Source organism: Protopterus annectens, chromosome 1.part1, assembly GCF_019279795.1.
Source record: "Protopterus annectens isolate FY-2018-M chromosome 1.part1, PAN1.0, whole genome shotgun sequence".
In the NCBI taxonomy this organism is placed as follows: domain Eukaryota; kingdom Metazoa; phylum Chordata; order Ceratodontiformes; family Protopteridae; genus Protopterus; species Protopterus annectens.
Window position 1 is genome coordinate 408,718,339 of NC_056726.1, and position 7,535 is coordinate 408,725,873.

Here is a 7,535-nt window from a genome sequence, read left to right on the forward strand (position 1 = left end):
ATGGAGTTTTAGTAATTCCTGGGGAGAGAAGTCTATTTACTGATGACCAGAAGTATTTAGAATTGTTAAGATGAGTTTCCTGAAGTTCACAGTAGAATTTTTTCTTGTCAGAGATTATTGATTTTTTAGCTAAATTTCTAAGCTGGCGAAAAAGAATTAAATCAGGGTTTTGTCTATGGCATCTCCATTTTGTCCATGCTTTGTTTCTAGTTTGAATGATGTTTTTAGTATTGTTGGTAAGCCATGGGGCTGTTTTGGTTTTTACTCTAATAGAACGTTCAGGAGCATGTTTATCAAGTATGGATAAGAAGGTAGTATTGAATATGAGACTGCCTCCTCCAGGGGAAGTGATTTTAAGCAATTCCAATTGCATGCTCTCAGTTCAGCTTGGAAGAGGTCTATGTTAAAATGCTTGATAGAACGAATTAGCCTAGTATTTGGGAGGTTGACACATTCTGATTTTTGTCTAGTAATGTAGGTTAGGGAGTGGTCACTGACATCGTCTGGCATAGTACCTACTTTATACTGTTTGTTGACTTTATTTGTGAGTATCCAGTCTAATATACTCTCTCTCTTACTGGGCTTATGGACCCTTGTAGTTAAGGTAATGGTTTGGGTGAAACCGTGTAGGTTAATATGAGAGGAGGGATTGTCATCATTGATAGTGTTCCAATCTATGTTAACGTCGCCAAGAATTATGGTTTCTTGGGGGTAGGTAGTAGAAACCCAGCTTAGAAAGTCTTCTAATATTGGAATGTTGTTGCCTGGAGGAAGATACACGCATATAATGTAAAGGGCTTTTTTGGCATTTAGTTGGAGTTTAATAATGATGGCTTCTATTTTGCTATCTTGGTTTGGACATGCTGGTTGGGTAGAGATGTTAAGTTGATTTTTGAAAAGTATTGCTACTCCACCACCCTTACGTTTTAAGCGGTCATGTCTTACTATATTATAACCTTGGGGTATAATCTCTGAGTCTTTTGTGCCTGGGTTTAGCCAGGTTTCAGAGAGGCAAAGGATGTCAAAAGAATGGATATCTAAGAGGGCATGGATGAAGGGTATTTTCTTGTGTATGCTTTGAATGTTGAGGTGCCCTATGAGGAAGTTATTGTTATAGTTAGGTGAGCAGTTTTGGGGAGGAGGGGAGATAGGGCCAGGGTTGGGGTGGATGTCCCCGTCTTGTAGGGTAGGATTAACTAGTTTAGTTAAAAGATTGCTCTTTAGAAGTGTGAGAGGTTTTGTTTTTTTGTCTGATTGTAGGAGGTAGGTAAGGTGATGTAGCCTGTGGAATAAAGGTAGATGATAGCTAGGGGTGGAATTAACATTAGAGTATGATGTGAAAGTGAATAAAGTAGAAGTGTGTTTTTGTGAAGCATTTTGATAGTTGTTAAGTGAAATTTCAAAGAAGGTGAGATGGTATGTGGAGAGAAGGGTGGTCAAGAGTAAGATTGAGAGTATAGGCAAAGTTGGTATGTAGGGAGTCATTATTTAGTTATCAGAGAAGTGAGGAGGAAGGAGGAAAGTACAAGCGAGAGAGGATGAGTATGTTAAGCAGGAGAGGAGGTGGTAAATCTTTTGAAAAGTAGGAAAAAAGAATTGGATGCTAGAGAGAATAAAGAATGATTGGAGTAGAGAAGATAGAGTAGGGTAAAAGGAGAAGTATAAGTAAGGGAGAAAGGTAATGTAAGAAATTTAGGTAGCAGGGCAAAGAAAGTGATGGGGGGAGTGGAAGGGGTGTGTTAAGGCTTGGTAGCAATTTGGCGGGAAGAAGAGGGATAGGATGGGAGGGAAAGGGGTGTGGTTGTAGAGCTATAAGACTAGGACCCCTGGGGGTGGGTGGGAATTGGGGGTAGGGTAGGGGAGCGGAGTGAGCCCGTAGGGCGAACGGAGCGGGAAGAACCAAGGAGAAAGAAAGCCAGGAGAAAAACAATCAGTAAGCCCGTTTGGGACCACTCCCAGGGTTAGCTGAGCCCTTCTAGTGGAGAAGGAAAATAGTAGGATGTAAAAGGATGGATTCGATAGAGTCTGTAGAAATATAGTGAGTCCAGATAGAGTTAAAAACTAATGAGTATAGGTTAATAGTGTCAAAACACTACAGGGGTCAGTGTTTGAAGAGCAGGAGGATGTAAGTAGCGGGAGAGATAGGAGGCTAAAAATGAAAGAGCAGAAATTCCAAGCAAGTATAAATAGGTCAGGATAGCTAAGAAAATAGGAACGAAACACAGGGTAGGACAGATATGATTACGTGAGGAAGATTCAAGGGAGTGGATAGTAAGCTTAGAGAAGTGAATTCCCTAAAGACTGGAATACAACTAGAGAGGGGAAAGCAGACCTATACTGCCATCTAGTGGCTGTATGTTGTAATAGCTATCCAGTACAGGCTAGTCAAAATGAGGAAAAAATGTGGGAAAATAGAAACGGCCACTGGTGAGAGTAGGATGTTGAGTAAGGCAAGCTGCTGGCAGCCACGAGGCAGAGCGTTGTCTTGTGACAAACAAGTAGTGGTACTAAAAGTACATACATGCGGCAGGTTTTAGAGCAGGTGCTGCCTAGTGAATGGTGGCAGAGTCAGATTCCCTTTTCCTGGAGGAGCTTTACTGGAGCTTATTTGCTGGGCAGGTAGCCACTACAAGAGGGGTCTAGGAAACACAACCGAGGGCCAGCTGTAAGGAAAAAGATTCACACAGTTAGTCAAGCGACTATAGCAACCCAAGTTACACTGTAAAGCTACAACTGTAAGTTAGCAAGGAGAAGAGGGGCTGAGGAAATAGTCAGAAAGACAGAATAAGTAAGTGCAGAAGGCAATGCCACATCGGTTGCTAATCACCAACATGAAAGAGGAAGTCAGAGAAGGAGCGTAGGGTACTGCATCAACAACACACAATCGTCGCTGAAGCTAAGAAGTAGCGGGAGAGATAAGAGGCTATAAATGAAAGAGCAGAAACTCCAAGCAAGTATAAATAAGTCAGGATAGCTAAGAACGAGAGGAGAAGTAAGGTGAAGGATATAGTAAGGGAAAGAGACACACAGAGAGAAGGTACCAAACAAACAAAGGGCTACAATATTCAACAGTTTATGCAAGAAATAAAACTACATTTCTACTAATTCTGTGAAACTTATCCTTATCTTTGAGGTTATTAAAAATACCAATTTCAATACAGGTAGAAACTTAGCATGAATATTGTATCCACATGCGAGCATGAGGTCTTAAAACTGAGTACAGTATACAGCTCGCCTCAACGCTCAAACGCCAGCAAGGTTTAGCCGAAAACATGAAACGGATGTTGCAGTTCGGAAGAATATGAGATATGTAACAAATGGATTTACTGTGCTATTTACGCATCAAAACTGCGAGGCAGAACACTTTAAGAATACACAACACAGAATGTCAGCATGTACGTTTCACTTGCAACAGCAGTACATTACAGAAGTCGTATTTCCAATTACAAATGCAGTTCGGAAGAATAAGAGATATGTAACAAATGGATTTACTGTGCTATTGACGCATCAAAACTGCGAGGCAAAACACTTTAACAATACACAACACAGAATGTCAGCATGTACGTTTCACTTGCAACAGCAGTACATTACAGAAGTCCTACGACTCGTATTTCTAATTACAAATGCAGGTTAAATAGTAGACTTGGAGTAATGTAAATAGAAACAGTCACCATAGGCTAGACGTAGGCAAAATGCGATCTATGCAATTCATAGGTATCGGCACTCAAAATCCCTAAACAGTGTGCCACAACAGTTTACAGCAATACTGCTGATAAGAGAGGACAACAGAGTATTTGTCAGGTTCAATATCTCAATTTACCATAGAAAACATGCACTCACCTACGGGCAGACCAGCAGCAAGCAGGACAAGCAGAATAGGTTAGGAGAGGATATTTAAAAATGGCGCCGCGCCTACTGGGGACTATATAAAGATATCAGAGCGGGAAAAGTTGTAGGCGGGTAGGTATTTGTGGGGGGAAGGGGCAAAACCTCGGAATAATGGACAGGTGGTAGAGATGACTGGTTAGAGGGGAAAAAGTGTTAAGCACGGAAGGGGGGAGGAGCTAGAACCTAGTAAAGATGGACTGGTGGTAGAGGTAGCTAGTAGGAGGGGAAATAAGTGTGTAGAAGGATAACCAAGGAGAAAGAAAGCCAGGAGAAAAACAATCAGTAAGCCCGTTTGGGACCACTCCCAGGGTTAGCTGAGCCCTTCTAGTGGAGAAGGAAAATAGTAGGATGTAAAAGGATGGATTCGATAGAGTCTGTAGAAATATAGTGAGTCCAGATAGAGTTACAAACTAATGAGTAAAGGTTAATAGTGTCAAAACACTACAGGGGTCAGTGTTTGAAGAGCAGGAGGATGTAAGTAGCGGGAGAGATAGGAGGCTAAAAATGAAAGAGCAGAAATTCCAAGCAAGTATAAATAGGTCAGGATAGCTAAGAAAATAGGAACGAAACACAGGGTAGGACAGATATGATTACTTGAGGTAAATTCAAGGGAGTGGATAGTAAGCTTAGAGAAGTGAATTCCCTAATGACTGGAATACAACTAGAGAGGGGAAAGCAGACTTATACTGCCATCTAGTGGCTGTATATTGTAATAGCTATCCAGTACAGGCTAGTCGAAATGAGGAAAAAATGTGGGAAAATAGAAACGGCCACTGGTGAGAGTAGGGTGTTGAGTAAGGCAAGCTGCTGGCAGCCACGAGGCAGAGCGTTGTCTTGTGACAAACAAGTAATGGTAATAAAAGTACATACATGCGGCAGGTTTTAGAGCAGGTGCTGCCTAGTGAATGGTGGCAGAGTCAGATTCCCTTTTCCTGGAGGAGCTTTACTGGAGCTTATTTGCTGGGCAGGTAGCCACTACAAGAGGGGTCTAGGAAACACAACCGAGGGCCAGCTGTAAGGAAAAAGATTCACACAGTTAGTCAAGCGACTATAGCAACCCAAGTTACACTGTAAAGCTACAACTGTAAGTTAGCAAGGAGAAGAGGGGCTGAGGAAATAGTCAGAAAGACAGAATAAGTAAGTGCAGAAGGCAATGCCACATCGGTTGCTAATCACCAACATGAAAGAGGAAGTCAGAGAAGGAGCGTAGGGTACTGCATCAACAACACACAATCGTCGCTGAAGCTAAGAAGTAGCGGGAGAGATAAGAGGCTATAAATGAAAGAGCAGAAACTCCAAGCAAGTATAAATAAGTCAGGATAGCTAAGAGCGAGAGGAGAAGTAAGGTGAAGGATATAGTAAGGGAAAGAGACACACAGAGAGAAGGTACCAAACAAACAAAGGGCTACAATATTCAACAGTTTATGCAAGAAATAAAACTACATTTCTACTAATTCTGTGAAACTTATCCTTATCTTTGAGGTTATTAAAAATACCAATTTCAATACAGGTAGAAACTTAGCATGAATATTGTATCCACATGCGAGCATGAGGTCTTAAAACTGAGTACAGTATACAGCTCGCCTCAACGCTCAAACGCCAGCAAGGTTTAGCCGAAAACATGAAACGGATGTTGCAGTTCGGAAGAATATGAGATATGTAACAAATGGATTTACTGTGCTATTTACGCATCAAAACTGCGAGGCAGAACACTTTAAGAATACACAACACAGAATGTCAGCATGTACGTTTCACTTGCAACAGCAGTACATTACAGAAGTCGTATTTCCAATTACAAATGCAGTTCGGAAGAATAAGAGATATGTAACAAATGGATTTACTGTGCTATTGACGCATCAAAACTGCGAGGCAAAACACTTTAACAATACACAACACAGAATGTCAGCATGTACGTTTCACTTGCAACAGCAGTACATTACAGAAGTCCTACGACTCGTATTTCTAATTACAAATGCAGGTTAAATAGTAGACTTGGAGTAATGTAAATAGAAACAGTCACCATAGGCTAGGCGGAGGCAAAATGCGATCTATGCAATTCATAGGTATCGGCACTCAAAATCCCTAAACAGTGTGCCACAACAGTTTACAGCAATACTGCTGATAAGAGAGGACAACAGAGTATTTGTCAGGTTCAATATCTCAATTTACCATAGAAAACATGCACTCACCTACGGGCAGACCAGCAGCAAGCAGGACAAGCAGAATAGGTTAGGAGAGGATATTTAAAAATGGCGCCGCGCCTACTGGGGACTATATAAAGATATCAGAGCGGGAAAAGTTGTAGGCGGGTAGGTATTTGTGGGGGGAAGGGGCAAAACCTCGGAATAATGGACAGGTGGTAGAGATGACTGGTTAGAGGGGAAAAAGTGTTAAGCACGGAAGGGGGGAGGAGCTAGAACCTAGTAAAGATGGACTGGTGGTAGAGGTAGCTAGTAGGAGGGGAAATAAGTGTGTAGAAGGATAACCAAGGAGAAAGAAAGCCAGGAGAAAAACAATCAGTAAGCCCGTTTGGGACCACTCCCAGGGTTAGCTGAGCCCTTCTAGTGGAGAAGGAAAATAGTAGGATGTAAAAGGATGGATTCGATAGAGTCTGTAGAAATATAGTGAGTCCAGATAGAGTTACAAACTAATGAGTAAAGGTTAATAGTGTCAAAACACTACAGGGGTCAGTGTTTGAAGAGCAGGAGGATGTAAGTAGCGGGAGAGATAGGAGGCTAAAAATGAAAGAGCAGAAATTCCAAGCAAGTATAAATAGGTCAGGATAGCTAAGAAAATAGGAACGAAACACAGGGTAGGACAGATATGATTACTTGAGGTAAATTCAAGGGAGTGGATAGTAAGCTTAGAGAAGTGAATTCCCTAAAGACTGGAATACAACTAGAGAGGGGAAAGCAGACCTATACTGCCATCTAGTGGCTGTATGTTGTAATAGCTATCCAGTACAGGCTAGTCAAAATGAGGAAAAAATGTGGGAAAATAGAAACGGCCACTGGTGAGAGTAGGGTGTTGAGTAAGGCAAGCTGCTGGCAGCCACGAGGCAGAGCGTTGTCTTGTGACAAACAAGTAATGGTACTAAAAGTACATACATGCGGCAGGTTTTAGAGCAGGTGCTGCCTAGTGAATGGTGGCAGAGTCAGATTCCCTTTTCCTGGAGGAGCTTTACTGGAGTTTATTTGCTGGGCAGGTAGCCACTACAAGAGGGGTCTAGGAAACACAACCGAGGGCCAGATGCGGCAGGTTTTAGAGTTTTGGGATACTTTATGGACTTTATCAACTCAACCACACCATTTTTGAGATGTGCACCTAATAAAGGACATTGGAATATTAATTATTTGGATGTGGAGGTAAAAGTTAATGTTGGCTTTTTTTAGTGAATTCTTAACTGGATGATTATTTAATTGATCAAATGCATGTATTTAAGTATATGCTTACCAGCAGAAAAATGTACTCTGAAAGGGGGTCTATATTAGATCATCAAAACGGCAGAATTTCGAATGATCTAATATCGAACCCAATATCACGAATGCTGAAAACAGCGAAGCTGCACAAAACCACAAAACCAAATTCTTTCCTAGGGAAAGAATTTGGTTGGCCATTGTGGCTTTGCTGTGTTCAGCGATGCAGTG

The 7,535-nt window shown here is 41.6% G+C and overlaps 1 long non-coding RNA gene across 1 annotated transcript; it reads right to left on the bottom strand.

Annotated features, from left to right (window-relative positions):
- Window positions 1–2,478: 2,478 nt before the first annotated feature.
- On the bottom strand, window positions 2,479–7,077 carry LOC122813298. Its single transcript, XR_006366657.1, has 3 exons — window positions 6,996–7,077; window positions 4,759–4,900; window positions 2,479–2,663 (listed from the first exon to the last, which is right to left on the bottom strand). It is a non-coding gene; the product is annotated as an uncharacterized LOC122813298 (long non-coding RNA).
- Between the last annotated feature and the right edge of the window lie 458 nt (window positions 7,078–7,535).